General features: G+C 34.7%; 1 pseudogene; it reads left to right on the top strand.

Annotated features, from left to right (window-relative positions):
• Positions 1 to 17,178: 17,178 nt before the first annotated feature.
• LOC102505307 lies at positions 17,179 to 17,969 on the top strand (annotated as a pseudogene).
• The last annotated feature ends 2,331 nt before the right edge of the window (positions 17,970 to 20,300 follow it).

Below are 20,300 nucleotides of genomic sequence, written 5' to 3'. Positions count from 1 at the left end.
AAAATAAGGCCTTTTTGAAAGTGACCAAATAAAACACGCCAAAGCTGAAGAAAAGAGCCTTCTGTCCTAGACTATGTTAAAAAAAAATATAAAGGGAAGTTACTCTGAATAATTTATCATAGATTGCTCTTTTGTTAGGCCTCTGAGAGATGGCTTTTGTACTAAGCATTAAGAACAAGGAGGGTGGAAGGTATGACAGGTTGAGAGCGTAGACTAGGTGATACTCTCTACATTTTAGGCCAAATTTATCTAGAGATGATGTTACAGAAAAGAGTGGAAAGACTTGCAAAAACAAAAAACAAAAAACTTTTCACAAATATTTTCCTCTTTTAATGACTCTTGTATTGCTTTCTCTTCTTAACTGTATCACTATCCTGTATCCATTGATCTAGTCCCTCAAGTGTGAAATCTGGTCTAAAACAAAAGCTTTTCTTCACTTTCAGTGATGCCATTCTTTGTGTATGTACATTCACAATAAGAGAGTATGAAAGGAGAGAAATATAGGAAGAGGCACAAGAGCACATTCAATAATGAGCACAAATAATTCGTTGTGATGTCACTGATTACATTAGTCTCTTCTAAACCTTTCTCAGAATTACCTAATTGTGTTCCGGAGAAATGATTCTTTGAAAACAGTGGATATTACCAGTAGATATAGAGTTAAAAGTTACAGGAAGGCAGAATAACCTTTAGTTATAGTGCCCCTGCTTTGGAGTCCCATAGCCCTGGACTGAGTACCGGATACATTATTATATGTGCATGTGATTGGAGCCACATTATCTGAGCCTCAACTTCCTCATCTCTAAAATGGAGATACTAATCATGTTTTGCAAAGATTAAATAAGATATGTAAAGCATTTCATAAAGTATTTACCTTTCATAATCCTTGATCAGTGATAGTTGCCAGGCATTATAATAGTAAAAGTAGTAACAGTAGCTGGAGGAGGAGGAGGAAGAGGTGGGAGTGTTTTGTTGTAGGAGGTAAGACAGTGCTTTGGCGTTGCATTTTTAGAATCCAGAATTAAAGGTAAAATAATCCAGTTAAAATGCATACGAAGGTGACAGATTATGAGGTTGAGTTTAAGGGCTGCCAAATTGCCCTGCTTTAAAAGGAAAGCCACATAAAAAACTGTCCGGGAGCTGCCAGTGATACAGGAAAACCAGAGCAGTCCATGGCTTCTGCCCCAGGCCAGCCAACTCACCAGGTACCAGGAGCCCGTGACCTTGCCATCACTATGTCATAAATGATAGGAACAAGAAGTGTAATTTTGATAACAGACCAGACCACAAGCAGACAATACATGTAAATTAAAGATGGTAATTTAATACTGTTTGTCTGTCATCCAGCAAAATAAAAATGCTAGACTGTTTCTATATAATCCAATGGGTGATTTTCAAATACCACTAGTCTCTTTTCAGCCAACAACAAATTGATTTTGCTAATTTTTTTTTGCAGACTTCACAATCTTCCATATTTACTCTTTTTTAAAAAAGCAAGTGTGCCTCCCACTTTTGATGACCTCTGCCTCATTGAGTGTACCATTCTTTTTCACTTCTGCTATGATCCAAAAATATTATCATCAGCAAAATGTACTTAGCTTTAACTTCAAGTATCTGTCTCATGTCAATGAATATAGAAAGTGTTGTTAACGAGGTTAGCTGCTTCCACACTAAGTGAAAACTTCTCTGCTTCCTCTTTAAAGAAATACATATGACTTCCATTGTTTGGAGAAAATAACTTGATAAAGCAGAAAGGTTAGCTAAAACTGTGCTTCCTGGCTTAGTTATTTATTCAGGAAACATACAGGGATAGTCCCACAGACTAGCATCTTTATGGTTTGTATTGTTCCATAAGAGGTAGACTCAAAATTCAAGATAGTAGAAGAAATATAAGAGGGGAGATTTTAACCTATCACTGAAAAAGAAGTTCTCCTTCTTGAGAGAGATTTATTTATCTCCATTTAAAAGTTTGAAGGTAGATACGAGGTCCTTGGGAGACATGCTGAATACATTTATACTCATGATATATTAAGTATCAACAGTAATCACTTAATTTGAATTAGCAAGAAAAAATAGCAGCTGAGTCCATATATTAAAGAGTGAATCGCTATGATTTTCTTACTATACCAAAAAGTTAAACAAATTTCAGCTTCACGTAATCAAACTATATCGTGTGAATCCTTTTTTAGAACATTTACCTACAAAAATGCTGCCTACTTGCTGAACCTCCAGTTTTGGGGGAATGATTATCTTCTATTTGGTATAGTTCATCTTTTTCATATGCCCTTGGTATTAGTTTCCTGTGGCTGCTGTAAAAAACTACTACAAACTTAGTGAGTTAAAATAGCATAGATTTATTATGCAAAGTTTTGGGAGTCAGAAGTCTGCAATAGGTCTCAGTGGGCTAAAACCAAGATGTTTGCTGAACTTCATTTCTTTCTGGAGTTTCCAGAGTAAAATCCTTTTCTTTACTTTTCCAGCTTCTAGACGCCACTCACATTCCTTGTCTCATGATCCTCTTCCACCTTCAGAGTCAGCAATAGATGATGGAGTCTATCTCACATAGCATAACTCTCACACTGATTATTTTATCTTCATCTTCCACCTTTAAGGAACTGTGTGATTACATTCAGCCCATCTGGAGAATCTAGGATAATTCTTTTATCTTAAGGTCATCAACCTTAGATCAATCTGCAACCTAAATTCCTAGTCATGTAACACAATGTATTCACAGGTGACAAGGATTGGGACATGGTTATCTAGGCATTATTCTACCTACTGCACTACTCTAGATGTTAAACCCAATGATTTTCCAAGTTAAATTTCACCCAGACCTGCTTATTATGGCCTGTGGAATTACACCGGATAGGTCTAATTCATCCGTATAAGACAGCCTCTGTAATGTGTAAAGACGGTTACTCGTGTCTTCTCTGACTCTGTAAAGTTATCAGTTATTTTAATCATTTCATGGTGTGGTATTGCATCTTCTCACTGTCTAGAAAAAAAAACAAACAGGTAACACTTACTGAGCAGTATTCTAGTTTGTGTAAGTACATTTAATCATTTATATATATTCTTTCATTTAGTTATTACAACACAATGAATTCTTTTCTCCTATTGTCTCCATTTTATAAATGTAAGCCCTTTGGGACTAAGAGGGTTTATATTGCATACACAAAATTACAAAGAGAACAAAAATTGGAGGTGCAGCTTAAGCCCAGGTCTGCCTGACAGTAAAAGCTGCTCGTTTAACCATATGCTATAGTGAGGGACATACCCTATTTTTTAGTGCTTCTCCTAAATATGGTTCCTAGCATTTAATGTCATGTTTTAGATGTTTTCTCTCCAATATATAGGAAACGACTTTGTCCTGGAAATAGGTCAAGGAATCATTGAATGTTAAACAGCAGAAATACAGAAATGGAGACTTGATCTAACTGAAAATATTTCTGCTAGGAGAAATTATGTTAGAATCTCTTGTACTACCAAGATTTTTCATGGAATGAGCACATAGTAAAAAGAAATATATCTAAAAACAGTCCTACATTTATTTTGAATTTGTTGAAGAACTATTATCCTTTTTAATAACAATTTTAGGCAATAAATATTCAACCTTATGAAGTAAAATTATTTCATTATATCTTTTCTAAATACTGAATTTGTCTAACATATCTAAGACTGCAAATTCTTATCAGAGTCAGATGCAAATATTAGATTTTAAAATGTTAATAGGACAACTTATTTTGCCAAAACTCATTTGCACATAGAAGTAATTCACCTTGACTGGTTCTGCTCAGTTTCTCAAAAGCTGAAATAAAACATGTGTGTTCTGTTCTTATCTCTGATGTGTCTTGAGTGTAGATTCTTAGTCTGTCACAAACCTGGAAATTAGAAGGGAGGTTTGTCTTCAGGTCTTTCTTTCTTTAGCAGAAAGAGAATTGTGGGAATTAATTTTTTTTTCCTTTGAGGTTTACTGGGAAAAATAAATGGAAGTAGTAAGGGTGTAGTACTAACATTTAGTAAATTTGGGCTCTAGACATATAGAAATTAAAAGGAAAGAAAGATATGGTCTCTGATATAGAAATCCTACAACACAGAAAGACTTGTATTTACACTAGTAAGGGAATAGTTCAAGAAAAAGCAGCAAATAAGCCCCTAAAAGTCAAATCTTTCCCCTCAATGACATCTTGATAAACACTTTGCTTTTTATGCAGCCATTTATTTAAATATACTCACTGAGTGCCTATTATGCACTAGACACAATGCTAGTTACTAGGGATTTAAAATGAATTTATTTTTTAAAGGGCAAAATTTTCTACCCTTATGAAGGATATATTTTAGTCAAATATAATAATAAATATACAAAATATATCATAGTACTTTGGATGCAGTAAGTGTTAATGAGGAAAAGAGAAACAAGAAAGAGGAAAAGGAAAACAAGAGAAAGGAAAAGGGGGGTGTCACGTTCAGCCTTTTAAAAGGTGACCTAGAAAGGCCTCCCTGAGAAGATAACATTTGACAAAGACCTGAAGCAGATGAGAGAGCATATCATGTGAATAAGTGAGCAGAAAGAGGCAGCTAATACAAATTCCATTGTGTGGGTGGGTGCCTGAGGTCTTCATGGAAGATTCATGACTTAATCTGAAGGTATGATATTCCAATTTGAGAGTGTTGGGAACAATGAAGGAAAATCATCTGAAAAGTTGAAATGAAGAACAAGAAGGACATTAATCCCACTTTAAGGCTCAAGAATGAGGAGTATAGAAAGCAAAAGCCACTACTTGATAGGGCTTCAGGAAAAGCAGTACCCTGGGGCATAGGTAGCCAGGCTCACTTTGAGTAAGGGAGTGAATATCAAATATTCTGGAAGACATGGGAGAAAAATATTTGCAAAAGACACATTGAATAAACTACTGTTATTCAAAAGATACAAAGAACTCTTAAAACTCAATAAGAAAATTAAAAATCCAATTAAAAAATGGGCAAAAGAAATGAACAGATATGTCACCAAAGAAGGTATACACATGACAAATAAACATATGAAAAGATGCTCCCCACCATATGCCATCAGGGGAATTGCAAGTTAAAATGAGATACAACTACACACTTACTGGAATGCCCCAAATCCAAACAGTGACAACACATAATGCTGATGAGGCTGTGGAGCAACAGAAACTCTCATTCACTGCTGGTAGGAATGCAAAATGGTACAGCCATTGTGAAAAACAGACATTTTCTTACAGAACTGAACATATTCTTACTATACCATGTAGTAATTGCAGTCCTAGGTATTTTATTAAAGAATTTAAAAACATTAAAATGTCCGCATGAATATTTACGGCAGTGTTATTAATAATTGCCACAACTTGGTTGCAACCAAGATGTCCTTCAGATAGTGAATGGATAAATAAACTGGTACATCCAGACAATGGAGTGTTATTCAGTGATAAGAAGATATAAGCTAACAAGCCATGAAGAGACAAGGAAGGACTAAAAATACATATTACTGATTAGAAGAAGCCAGTCTAAAAGGGCCACATACTGTATGATTCCAGCTCTACGACACCTTGGAGAGGCAAAACAATGGAGACAGTGAAAAGATTATTGGTTGCCAGGTGTTAGCGGCAAGGAAGCACAGAGATTTTTAGGCTACTGAAACTATTCTGTTTGATACTGTAATGGTGGATACGTGTCTATACGTTTGCCAAAACTCATAGACTGTACAATGTGGAGAGTGAACCCTGATATAAACTGTGGGGTTTGGATGATGATGATGTATCAGTGTAGGTTCATGAATTATAACAAATGCACCACTCTGGAGGTAGAGGTTGATAGCAGAGAATGCTACGCATGTGTGCAAACAGGCAGTATATAGAAACTCCCTGAACTTTACACACAATTTATCTGTGAATCTAAAACTGCCTTAAAAAATAAAGTCTATTTTAAACAAAAAAATTTGTTTAAGGTTTAATCAGCTACTATCAATTTTTTGAGATGTATTTATTCATGTCAGTAAGGATGCATCCGTTTTTGTTGTTCAAATAATAAAACTAAGAAGTTGGAAAAGAAGTAGAATAATAGAACCATGAAGACAACGGTTTTGGGTCTGAACAAAAAGTTTCAATAATATGATAATGTTAACTTTATGTATTTATGTAAAATTTATATAAAATTTGGCATTTGCAGTTTACAAAAGTGATCTCATTTACTGTACCTTATTTCATAAATGCTGTCTATGAGGTTCATGAATAATCAGAATTTTCTTTTCTTATTCAAGGTAAAGAAACTGAGGCTCAGTGATTTGCCCGAAGTTGCAAAAACAGTAAGTAATAATTTTTTTTAATCTACAATGTGTTTATTATTCATCTACCTACAAGATAGGAGACAGAATACCTGGTCTAAAAGTAGCAATTACTCCTAAGGTACTTTAGATACTGTAAAGAATGATTTGTATAAAATAATTCATTATTTTTAAGATCTTCCACTTAAACTCTTATTTTCTAGTCAGAGTGTATAGTTACCAACTATAATCTGTAATGCAAATTGATTATTTCAAAGTGTTTGGTAAGAAAGAATAATCATGTTGTAAAATCAAGCTTGAACTTAGTTTTGAAATCTTATATTGGGAGTAAAATGGAGGCACAAAGAGAATTAAAGTGAGCTAGGAACTTAGAGTTCACAGTCTGATTCATTCATTCTCAGTCTGGCATTCATCACATGCCTCAGTTTCTACTCTGTAAAATGACAAGATTGAGACTAAATGATCTCAAGCTTTAAAATTCTCTGATTCTATGCACATATGGCACTATATTTTAAAGTACATATGTCTCCTGTAAAGTGAAATAAAGTGAATAAGCACACATAAGTCGTAAAATGGTTAAATATACTGAGAGTTTGAAGTCATAGCATATTAGCCTTAAAAATATGAAAAATTGGCCTAATGAATCAACCTTGAAGGATCTGTCAGTGTGTTGTGGTTTGACAGAGAACAGGAGCTATGAAATTGCTGATTTTATCCTAGTAATTTTTGTTCTATGGGTCACACACAGACAGAAGAGGGGGGTTAGTAAGTTTCTTATTAATATGCATCAGCTTGTAAAAGAAAAATAAGTTTCTTTTGACATTGCAATGAACTATAATGGTGTTAATGAATATTATTGCTAAAGCACCTATGCAAATTAGCATTCCCTCATATGCCTTACCTTGAAAGAATTAAATATGGTCTAAATGAATTAAAGCAGTGGACCTAAGAGACATCTGATCATTTCTACCTCTTACTTATTTTGCTTTGGTCAGATTTTCAAAAGAATTATTTGTCTTGAAACAATACTATTCTGGCTGGATCTATTACTATTCTGTATTTATGCAGCTTGAGAAGTTGTAGACTGTGAATTCCAAGCACAGTTCTCACTATGAAACACTGTGTGTTCATGGATCAGATTTATCCTGAAGGAAAAATGTGTCGCAATTCTTTTCAGTATGATAAGCAGTGTTTAAATTACAAGGGACCCTAGGAGTCAATGGAAAACAAAGAATATGTGGGAGTTGTCCAATGATAATATACTACTGAGCAATCCTTGTTTAAATATTAATAAGCAGATTAAAATTAAGATAATAGTGAATTCATGTAATTCATATGGATATGCTATAAAATATTTGCTCTTCATATATTGTGAAATCATATGCACAACAAAATACTTATCAAAACAAGTGTCTGTGCTCATGATTATAGCTAACATTTGGTAACACAGAGGTTGCCAACCAAATGAGTAAACATATGTAAAAGAAGATGATTTAAACCAATGCTTCTCAGTCTTGGTGGTACTGACATTTTGGGCCAGATTATTTGTTGTAAGGGGCTGGCCTGTGCAATGTAGAATATTTAGCAGCATCCCTGACCCCTATCTATCAGAGGATGGTGGCTCCACCATCCCCAAGATGTGGAAACCAAAAATGTCTCCAGACATCACCAGATGTCCCAAGTAGAGCAAATTCTTCTCCAGATGAAAACCACTGGCATAAACAAGATTTCAGAGAACTGAGGTACTCACCATAAGAGAAAGCTTCTTGCATTTTATGTTTTAATAAGCCAGTGAGGTATAGCTAGTCTGACACTGACAGTGTCACTAGCACTAATGATTAAGAAAGAGTATATTGGATGTACTGCTATATGAGTGCCTGTAGTTGCTTGTCGTAAGCCCTAGCATTATAAATGAGAATGGTGGTTTTATTTATTTTGAATTTGCCTTTGTGTTGACACCATCCATAAAAAAGCACTGTGGAAAGATTTAGAATTTCAGACCAGTAACTCTCTCTTGCATGCCTAACAGATTGGTGCAATATATAAGGTAGAGTGGTTCATTGCACACTCAAGGAAGCATAACCTATAGAGGAGGGGAAGTGGGTGGTAGGCATGTCACATTGTTACTCTAAGAATAAGTAGTATAAATCCTTCATCACCAGAGTTCTCTAATAGAAAAAAGAGATATATAGACAAAATAGAAAAGGCTACCAATTATTGAGTTTTGTCAGCTTTTGGCAATGTATTAAACTCTCTTGTTTATTTACCAAACACTATTTCCCTCTGGAACTGGATGTTAGGGGACAGGCATTTTCATAGATGTATACCTACGTAATACAAATAAAGAAAACAGAGAAGGAATAGTTTATCAATTTCATTGATGGAGAATTGTTTGCAGTAGGGTACCCAGAAATAAGCGTATCTAGATTTGTTTCACATTTTATAAAATTCAACTTCTCACATGATAATTAATGTCAAAGAAGGAGTGCAAAATGGAACATGCAGGTTTGAAGATGATACTAAACTCATTTGAATAGTTACGAGCTGATGAAGATAAGCTGTGGAAAGAACTCACAGGGATTTCAGAAAGACCTCAGAAACAGGCTATAAACTTTGGTTACTGCAATTGTTAAGTGGCATGTTCAAGAAGAAATCTAAGTAATTCTTATGAAATAATGGATGCTAAACTATCAGTCTTTGTCTCAAGAAAAGCCTGTTCTCTCTGGGCAAAGGACTAGGAAAGGGAAGACTGTCTACCCTCCACTGGAAGCATCAGCAGAAATAGAATAGAGTACCCACTGCACTGGGTGGCTAGAGAATAGGTCAGGGGAATCACTCTCCTTATCATGAGTCCAGTGCGCCCCACCCAATGGTCCATGGAAATACATTCCATCCCCAAAGTGATCTCTGCAAGAATTCAGTGGAAATCAAATAGAACCAGAAAAACAAAGCAGAACAGATTAGCATTGCAAGAGATCAGAAAACTAAAATTCTCATTGGAATATAGCCCAAAAAAGTAGGCCATAATCTACATTCTAAACCTAAAAAGACACTTCCTACTAAAAGATTTAAATAATATTGAGTCTCCTAACATAATATGTATAATACAACCAATATTTACTTGTTATACCAGGACCAGATAAAGCATAGTGTGAATGACAAAAGACTATCAGCTGATGCCAATACTGAGATGAATCATGTTGAAACTATCTGACATAAACTTTAAAGCAGCCGTCATGAAATAGTTTCAATATGTGATTAAAAATACCCAACGAAAGTGAAAAAAATAATAATATTAACATTATTTCCTAATATCTATTAAAGAAATTATTCAGAAGAACCACATAGTATTACAGAACTGAAAAATACACCAAGCAAAATAGAGCACACTCTGGATAAACTCAGTAGTAGAGTGGAGCTGAAAGAAAATAGAATCAAGAAAGTTGAGGACAGAACAATGAAATTTACTCAACCTGAACACCAGAGAGAAAATAGACAATCCCCTCCCCGACCCAACATAAAAAAGAGACAGAACAGAGCATTAGGAAAACTGTGGTACAATAAAAAAAGATCTATGATTCATATTATGAGTCCCAGAAAGAGAGGAGAAAGAACTTTGAATTGAAAAGTTATTCTAAAAAGTAATGGCTAAAATTACCTGCATTTAGTGAAATACGTGAGCCTACAGATTCAAAGGCTGAGCAAATCTAAATAAGATAAACATAAAGGAATCCATGCCAAGGCATCTAATAATTAAACATCTGAAATTAGGTAGATAATTTACATTTATTATAAAGGCAGCAAAGGGGCTTTATGTTATAAAGCAACCAAGGGGATACCAAATAAAGTGACAGCTGATTTCTCATCTGAAACTATGGAGGTGAGAAGGAATTTGCAAAACATTTTTATATGCAAGAAGAAAAGAACTATCAGATGTGAATTCTATCTTTGGCAAAACAGACTGTCAAGAATGATTGGAAAATAAAGACATTCTCAGTGGAAAATGGAGACGTTCTCAGAGTAAAGGAAACTGAGAACATTTGTTGCAAAAAGATCTAGCTTTAAAGAATGTTTATAGGAAGATCTCTGACACACCAGAAAAGGTAACAGAAGAATGTATAAACTTCAGGAAAAAAATAATCATGGAATGGTAAAAATAGAGGTGCATATAATAGACTGTTATCCTGATGAATCTCTTAAATCATATTTGATGGTGAAAATAAAAGTATAAAATCTGTTGTGTTAATGTAGAGAGAGGAAATACTTGGGATGATTACATCCTTTTTTTTTAATTGGGAGGGCAAAGGACCTAATGAAAGTAAGCTTTTTCTACTCCACTTGAAGTGGTTAAAATGTGATGATACCAGCAGACTGTGATACTTCACATTTGCATTTTGTAATACCCAGAGCAATGACAAAAAAAATTACTCAAAGCAATAAACTCAAAAATTCTATAAATAAATCAAGATGGAATCCTAAAAATACATTCAAATAACACACTTGAAGGAAAGAAGTAGGAGGTGGAAGGAAAGAAAGAAGAAACAAACAGAAAAATCATGAACTGTCAGTAATGCAAATACAATGAAATACGATCTGGAAGGCAATTAGTTATGGTACAGAACCTGAATGTGGCCTACTACTTCTGTAACTCATTGACTAGATATATGAATTTTCCTTTACTGTGCTTAAAAAATGGCTCTATGATTTATATATTTTTTGATGTCTATACAAGGTGTTATTCATTTTGGGAAGAACACTCTCATTTAGCCATGGGTGAGAGGTTCTTGATGAAAAGCTTCATTAAAAAAAACTTAAATTTGCTTCCAAATATATGGAAACAATTGATGGTTTTCAAATTTCAGGATACTTAAATATATTTGACATATATATGTAACTACATACTTTAGTGATTCTAGGTTCCATCCTGTAAAAAGGTGTAAAATACACAAGAAAACATAATAAAACAGTAAATAGAGATTAAAACAACAGGGAGATTTCATTTTTCACACAATGAGAGTTTGAAGACATAGGTACTCTCTTCCACTGCTGTTGAAAGTCAATTAATATAGTCATTCTATAGGAGAATTTATCACTATCAAAATGTCAAACAAGCAGATCCTGTGACTCAACATTGCCACTGCTCCTCTATCCTAGAATAATCACAATGCACACTGATGTACATTGCAAAATTGTTTATAAAAACACACATTTTAAAACAACCTAACTGCTCATAAATAAGGTGATGACTAAATAGTGATATATCTGTACCATATGATAAGATATCATATTTTTTAAAAATGATAAGGACCTACGTATGCTCAAATGGAAAAGTACTGGAATTAACAAAGCAAATTGAAGGACAAAATATACATTTGGATACTATTTATATTTTTAAATATGTCAAAATACTATATTTCTCTACCAACATATGTAGATAATTTCACAGAGAAAAAGATCTGGAATGCTACACCCCAAACTGAGGTAGTCAGTAACTTTAAAGATGGGAAAAAGAACCAAGATTGAGAATAGTAGCCAATGATAGATTTTTGCCTTATCTGTAATATTTTAATTTATTCAAGGAGACTGTATTAATGTATAATGTATTTTTAAATGTGTCCAAACACAACACAAATAGTTTTTAAATATGTTCAGACACATACAAATTTTAAACAACTGCAAAAAATTATTAAGGTCTAAAATATGAGCTTCAAATATTTTTAAATGTCTTTGTTTTCAATATACAAATGTCTTGACACCAGACTGCCAAGAGGCTGCAAGCAGGGACTAGATAATTTTCAGGAAGGCCATGCTATGCCTTTAGGGTTTGCTAGGGCACAGTTCATAAAGCCAACTCAGAAAAGTAATATTAGTGAACAATAAGTCTTTGCACAAAGAATCTGTTTGAAAGATGCTAAAACAGAAAAGAGGGTGCTGAGTTAAAGGTGAAAAGAGCAGATCAACTGAAACTTAAGAATGAGTGAAAGTGACAGGTTGCCAGAGAGATGGGGCTATATCTTATAGGGCAGAGACTGAGGCACAGACACATAGCCGAGCCCCTCCAGGGTGACTTACAAATATGCCATCTGGGATAGCACAATATGTGGCAGCCTCCTAGCAGACAAATCATATAAATTAATTGTAGTTATTAGTCCTGATTTTTACAGTTTACTTTCTCCGGAAACAATTAGGATTTTCATTCTAATCTTAATGTTGTGTAATTTCAGATATATTCAAACATATTTGAAACAAGTTGGTTTGGATTTTTTAAATTTTGTTTTGTTTTCTGTTTCATTTGCTTTGCTTTGATTTTGTAAATCCTGCCTAACTCTGAGTGCACCCCCTTTTAATCTCATAGTTTCTTTTAGAAGAATTTCCTTTTTTATCTCTTTATTTTCTACTCTCCATTTTATATTACTCTTTTGAAGCTTTGTTTAGGTAGTTTTTTGGAACTTATGAACATTTTCTCCAAATCTTGACTTTTTTCATAATTTATCTCTTTCTTTATTTTTCAGATTTCTAAAGCCATGTGCATTTTGCATATTAGCCCATCTGCGCCAATAATGTAATTGTTTTTATCCTTATGGCTTTACATTTCCTACTCTTATTGTTGAATGAAATATGGTATCACTCTAAAAATATTATTTTTAACTTTTCAAAGTCTTGCTCTCTTAGTTTTGCTTCCATATTTGTAAGTTTATTCCAATGTTGGTTGTTCTCTCTTCAGTGGTGTCAGTGTTCTGCAAGTGTTGAGACGGAGTCGTGTATTCATCTTATTAGTTGAGATTTCCTAATAGGCTACCTCTTTTAGTCTTTGCACATCTCACCAGCTCCAGCCAAGGCTTTAACTTCTGCCATTTATCAATGAAATGGATAAGATGTAGAACCAGACGGTGACCAAACAGTTAGTTATCTGTAATTCTCCTCACTGCTCTCAGCCATTAATTGCCAGATAATCAGGCACTGCCCTGAATCTCTGATGTAAACTCACTTATTCACTGATCCATCCTGGAAACATGGATCTTGGATGCCTGTTCTAAGAAGCATTTAATGGAGGTTGAACTATCAGTTTGCTCCAAAGATCCAGGAAGTTGTTACTGGAACTTCTGGTTTTCTATTTAGTAGCAATATCCCATCTTTAAAAAGTGATATCCCTTCATCTTTTGAGATACAATTTCACTTCTCAGTTTCTATCTGCCAATGATTGCTCACAGTTTCTATCTACCAGTGATTACCCTAAATTCCCTTGTTCTGGCTACCTTTTTATGGGAGTGACTTTTAGGAATGGGGTGCTATGGACATGCCAGGTGTGCTTGCTTTGCCACCTTGAAATGAAAACTTACCACCTAATTTCTGTTGATGTCTAAAGATCAAAAGCTCGGGCATCAGGGGTTAGCTTCTAACAGTAATGGCCTTTATATGGGCCTTATTAAAAGCATGTCAGATGATGCATTTGTGTGTATTAAAATTTCAAATAAACATAACCATTGACATTTAAAATCCTGGGAATCTGACCAATATTGTTAATAATACCATTAAGTCAAGATTCTAAGTTGAGGATATTTATTGCATTATTATTTGAAATAGCAAAATTCTGAAGGCCAATCCAGATGTCCCTCAGAAGAACTGACTACATTTTTGTCTGTTTTTTGCTGTGGTATATTAGGCAACCATGGGGAATATGTACAAACACTGACTTCCAGGCCTGGCAATAACTCACCTTCAAGTGAAAATATCGAGCTATTGAGTAGTCTGAGAGAGACTGAATAAAAAAAGGACAATGGCCAGACTAGATAGATAGGCAGGCAGATAGATAGACAGACAAACAGACAGACAGACAGACAGACAGATAGAAGTCTGATCCTCAACAACTAACCTGGGAAACTAACTCATTATCTAGCTATAGATAGCCAACCTATTTATAAGTGGGATGTATAGTAAGTCAGACTGATATCTCTGGTTATCAGTCTGGGAAGCCAAAAATAACCCTTGGAACAGTAGGCCCCAAATGGCTGGGATCTGGTTAATAACTGACAGCTTCCCTAATTTTTGTCCCACTTCCAACTTAGGACAAACCAGAGAATGCCAAATATGTACCTCCACCCAGTCACATAGGATGTCCCACTTCTTAGTTAGCTTACCTATCTACCGATTCCCCATGCCAACCACCTCCAATCGGGGCATGCCTGAAACCTTCCATTTTTTCCCGTTAGCAATCTTTCCCACTCCCCTACCTGCCTTTGAGTCTGCCAGAACAAGGGATGGTGGTTGACCCCCTTGCATAGCAAATTCTGAATAAATATTCTTTGCTTATTCTCATTGATTGATCTTCATTTATTCACACCTGTATAAAGTGCAATATTGTTTGTAGAAATAAATTATATGATACATAAACAAATGTACACATTTAAGTCACAACAAAAAGGCTACATGTGATTTCATTAAAGATATGGGATAGTATATGTTAGTTTTATAAGTCAAATTACTAAAAAAAAAAGATAAAAAATACATCAATACACTCATTTATGCACATAGCTTATTTAACAAATAATTCTAGTAGCCATATTTAGTATTAATTCTTTACTATCTTTACAAATACATTTCATATACTGGATTCTCCTAATGGCTCGTCTGGAAGACATCTGACAGTTGCTCTTCTGTACAAATGAGAGTTCAAAACTGGAGAGTCCTTAAAATGACTAGAAAATAATTTATTTTTGAATGACAAATATTTAGCTTAGTGTGAAAAAAATGTAAATGTTTTCCTGCTGTTCTTTGCAATATTCACTCCATGTTTTGTTCTCAAGTTAGACTTGGGCACTCTAAAATGTGCTTGAGTTTTATCTTAAGTATTGCTATATCCAAAGGAACAAAGAATTTTTCTTATCAGCCCCTTCCTGCTGGACTTCCTAATGCATTTGGTTCCCAGCTATTAACCCAGGAGACCTATGTTCACAATCACTTTGTGCTTTGTAAGACCTTACAGGTTTACTCATGTATAGACATTCTTATAAAGATTATTACTTTTTCTTTTTTTTTTTTTTTTTTTTGGTACCAAACAATGTTTGCCAATATCCCCATGACTTGTGGCTAATAGATTAATAGAAGATCAACCAGCCAAACAACTGGGGATCTCAACTATTCTCTGGGAACACTAGTTGCTTGGGGGAGAACCATCCTAGGAACTAGAACTTGTAACAGTATCTTGTATAGCCTTTTGTTAGGAAAGTGGAAAAAGACCCATTATTTAGTCAACCATCGAGCCTTAAATTGCTTCAAAATATTTTTCAACAGCTCTTCACAAATGAAAGTATGTAATTATCACAAAATAATTGCTATCAATTAAAATAGATTTCAGTTCTTGGTGAAATATTTAAGGAAACTCATGAGCTAATCAAGTTACCCAAAATGTTAGCTATCTATATTGGTAACAAAAAATGCTTTGTGTTGATATAATTAAAAATGAGGTAATTGTTTTGTTTTAACTCAAAGCTGAAGATTTTTCTTCCCTCATAAGGGTCTTCTAAATTATAAACTGCAAGTTTCATAAATTAAATAAAGCCACTTTATAGGTCTTCTCAAACTATCTTATTTCTAAGGTTTTACTTAAGGTTTTCTAATCATTTTAGGTAGAGAAATTATTAATTCATACATAACTTTTGGTGTATACTCGATATTCTACTTGTATCTATAGAGTTTAGAAAAATACAGAGCTCTGTCTCCTACGAGAAACTGGGAACTCACTGGTAAATGATGTTTTTAGATCTGACATATGTCACTTGCATCAGTTATACTAGTACCTATGCACAAAAATTACAAAATGGTTAATCAACACACAAAGACCAACTGGAGAAGAAAATATACCAAGGCTCTCAGTTATGTATAAAATAGTTTTTCATAATAAACAAACATATATTCTTTAAAAATATATATTTCCTACTGCAAAGTACAATCAGATAAAATTGTGAGTGATGGCAAAAGCAATGACTACATGCCAACTGAACTATGTATAGATAGATATATAGATATTTAGATATAAATATATACCATTATTGAGAAGATATGATTTCTAATTTTATTAATTATTGATGCCTCTGAATTTAATTCAATGTGCAATTACTCAAATTCTCACTTGTTTTTGCCAGAAAAGACAAAGGTTTAGTTGTCTGTGGCTACAGAATTCTGATAACTATTTATCCATTTGTCAAAAAATCCATGATTAAAAGAAATACATAAAATGTCAGCATTACTTTTTGTAGTGACTACATTGGATTCCAATCACCAGAAATGCATATTTTAGGAGCATTTTTAGGACAGATTGTTTGAATTGACTACCATTTACGAAGATGGTGGGGAGAGAAAAAGTCCTTGTTTGAAATGAAAGTGTTGCATGGATTCTGAATGTATCTAAGTTTTGATTCCATTCCAGCTTAATCTATGCATTCCTATGTCATTTATTGCCATGGTAACTAGATACTCATTTTAAAATCACATCAAAAAGTGAGTGGGGAAAGATGCAGTATTTAAGTGGATATAAACTCTTAACATTATGTGAAACATTTTAGTGATAAATGAATATTTAAGCAGAATCCATACCTGATAAGTGAAACTAGCATATTTAAATTAATGATTGATATCGTATCCTCCTATTCATGGAATATAAACATTGCTCTAGCTTTTTTCATATAACATTAATTATTTGATTCTGATTTTTAAAAGTAATAATATGACACTTATAAAAACAACTTGGAACCTTACCCAGAAAAATGTCCATAAAGTGTTGTTCTGGGTTCCCATCATACCTTAAAGGAAAACTTTCACAATGTCTTGAGCCCTTGATTCCTGGAAATATAGGGGTGTATCCTCAAATCCCTGCAGAAATGCACTTAGGTGACATCAATCTTGAATTCCAAATGGAAGAGTACATCTACAAAAAGTAAAGTGATGGCATCTACATCATAAATCTAAAGAGAATATAGGAGAAGTTTCTGCTAACAGTTTGTGCCCTGTTGCCACTGAAAACCTGACTAATGTCAGTGTCATATCCTCCAGGAATTCTGGCCAGCAAGCTGTGCTGAAGTTTGCTAATGCCCCTGGAGCCACTGCTGTTTCTGGCAGCTTCAGTCCAGGAACCTTCACTAACCAGATCCAGATAGCCTCCTGGGAGCGATAACTTCCAGTGGTTACTGGTCCCAGAGATGACCACCAGTCTTGCCTAGGCATCTTGGATAACCTGCCACCATGACTCTGTGAAACATAGTCTTTTCTTGGTATATCGACATTGCCATCCAGGAACAACACAAGGGAACTCACTCAGCAGGTCTAAAGTAATAGACGTTGGCCCACAAATTCTGCATGTGTGGCACCAGTTCTGGTGAATGCCCATGGGAGGTCATGCCCAACCTCTATTTCTTCAGAAACTCTGAGGAGACTGAAAAGGAAGAGCTGGCTGCTGAAAGGGCTGTAACCAAGGAGGCTCAAGGTGAATGGACTGCTCCAGCTCCTAAGTTTACTGCTACTCAGCCCAGAACTGCAGACTGGTCTGAAGGTGTGCAGGTTCCCTGGTGCCTATCCAGCAGTTCCCTGCTGATGACTAGAGCACTCAGCCTCCCACTGAAGGCTGGTCAGCAGCTCCCACTGCTCAGCCACTGAATGGGTAGGAACAAGCACTGAGTGTCTTAAGCTGTACTTCCCCAAACTCTTAAACAGAAAATGGAAATAAGTTCTATTAAAAATAATATTTCTTCAGACTCATAGACAGAATACAAACTTGTGGTTGCCAAGGGGATGGGGGTGGGAAGGGATAGACTGGGAGTTCAAAATTTGTAGATACTGACAGGCATATGTAGAATAGATAAACAAGATTATACTGTGTAGCACATGGAAATATATACAAGATTTTGTGGTAGCTCACAGTGAAAAAAAATGTGACAATGAACATATGTATGTTCATATATAACTTAAAAATTGTGCTGTACACTGGAATTTGACACAACATTGTAAAATGACTATAACTCAATAAAAAGAAGTTAAAAATAATATTTCTTGGAAAAAAACTTGCAACATACAGAATACATATAGGAAAAAGTGCCCATATTTCTTTGGAACATTTAATTCCAGCTTTAATAAATAATGTATTCAGTTAGATTTATTTAATATATATGATTAGTCTTCTGAAGGAATGATACAAGAAGTGTGATGAAAGTATGGTTGAATAAAATTTTAAAATACATATTTTTTTTTTTGATTGGAGAAAGATTCTAAGAGGGCATACCAAGGGAACTTTTGGCTACAGCTGACCTATGCATAACTAACATTGTTTTTATAATTAGGAATTACTTTTTTGCCTATATCAAGGGTACTCAGGAGTCAGTATTCATTCAACGACTCAGTGATAATATTATCAAGGACATTTATGTTACCACTCTAATATCCTTAATGTGCCTACTTCTCACCTCATGCTGCCAAGGGTGGCTGCTGAAGCCCTTGACTGCTTGTCCAGTTCAAAGCAAGTTATCAGTAGAAAGGACTGGAGCCAGTGACATCTATTGTTTTTATCAGGAAGGCTAAAGTTTTCCATAAGGCTCTCCGAAAGTCTTCCTCTTTAATGGTGCTGAACAAGTTAAATTTACATTTATGCCTTTTTAGTAGAAATTAATCATCATTGACCAGTGCTCTGTCTCCTCTACCATAATGAGGACTAAGAAATTAGCATTTAAGTTTAGTTGTTTTTTTTTTTTTTCCTCCAGTCTCTCTGGGGAAAATGAACAAGGGAGTCAAGGGTTTGGAATTGTATTAGTTTGCTAGAGCTGCCATATCAAAATAACACAGACTAGGTGGCTTAAACAACAGAAATTTATTGTCTCACAGTTCTGGAGACCAGAAGTCAAACTTGATGTGTTCACAGGGTTGGTTCCTTCTGACGGATGTGAGCAAAGGAAGGATCTATTCTAGGCCTCCTTCCTTGACTTGTAGATGGCCATCATTTTTAACCCATGTCTTTTCACATTATCTCCTGTCTATGCTTATCTCTGTATCCAGTTTTTCCCTTGTTATAAGGACATCAGTCATATTGGATTAGGGCTTGCTCTAATGGCCTCACCTTAACTTCATTACCTCTGCAAAGAATCTATCTCCAAACAAGATCTCATTATGAGGTACTAAGGGTTGGAACTTCAACACATGAATTTTGAAGGCACATAATTCAGCCCTTTAACCGTAATAGGAATAGAATATGTGAGGTTCATCATAGATGTCTCCTAATGGAGATCACAGGCCCCAAAGGAACTGACCTGTCTACACTCTTCACCTCTTCTCAGAGCATTCATGGTGATGGCCAGTTTGGGACAAACAGCTGAGGTGGCCATAGCCCATAATTCGAAGCTGAATCTGCCCTCCAAATCTCTCCCTCTGAGTGACATCCAATCTGAATAGGTACTAGTTCCTGTGGGTCTCCATGGGATACCCTGATCCAGCTGATAGAATTGCTTCTTTAATGGTCCAAAGAACATCTAGTTAGAAGAATTCGATATATAATTGTAAATGCCTCATTTGAATACTTACTGATCAAGAAAATCATGTTGAATATCCTAATGTACGTATTATGAGTTTTGAATATTGTCCAAAAGGGAATTCTGTGGTTACTGGAGGTTAAGATAAGAAATTAAATTGGCAAATATCTTTATAAAACAGTAAATCTTCTCTCAGCCTAAAAAAAAGAACATTCTAATTCTCTGAAGACAAGTAGACAGCTGGCACTGAGTGATGGTGTAGGGTTTAAGAAATACATATTTTTACATAATCATTTATATGCAATAAAGTTCATATACCACATTTTACTTATTTTTAGGAGACATATTCGATGTCTTTATCAAATAAATTGAATATTGCTATCCAGAAGAATCAGAATCATAAGTTTTGAAAATAATTTATTGAGGTGAATTTCACATAACATAAAATTAACTATTTTACAGTCAACAGTTCAGTAGCATTTAGTATATTC

This window comes from Camelus ferus, chromosome 17, assembly GCF_009834535.1.
Source record: "Camelus ferus isolate YT-003-E chromosome 17, BCGSAC_Cfer_1.0, whole genome shotgun sequence".
Lineage (NCBI taxonomy): Eukaryota > Metazoa > Chordata > Mammalia > Artiodactyla > Camelidae > Camelus > Camelus ferus.
The sequence above is the reverse complement of the archived record's forward strand: the minus strand, read 5'-3'. Positions and strand labels throughout refer to the sequence as shown.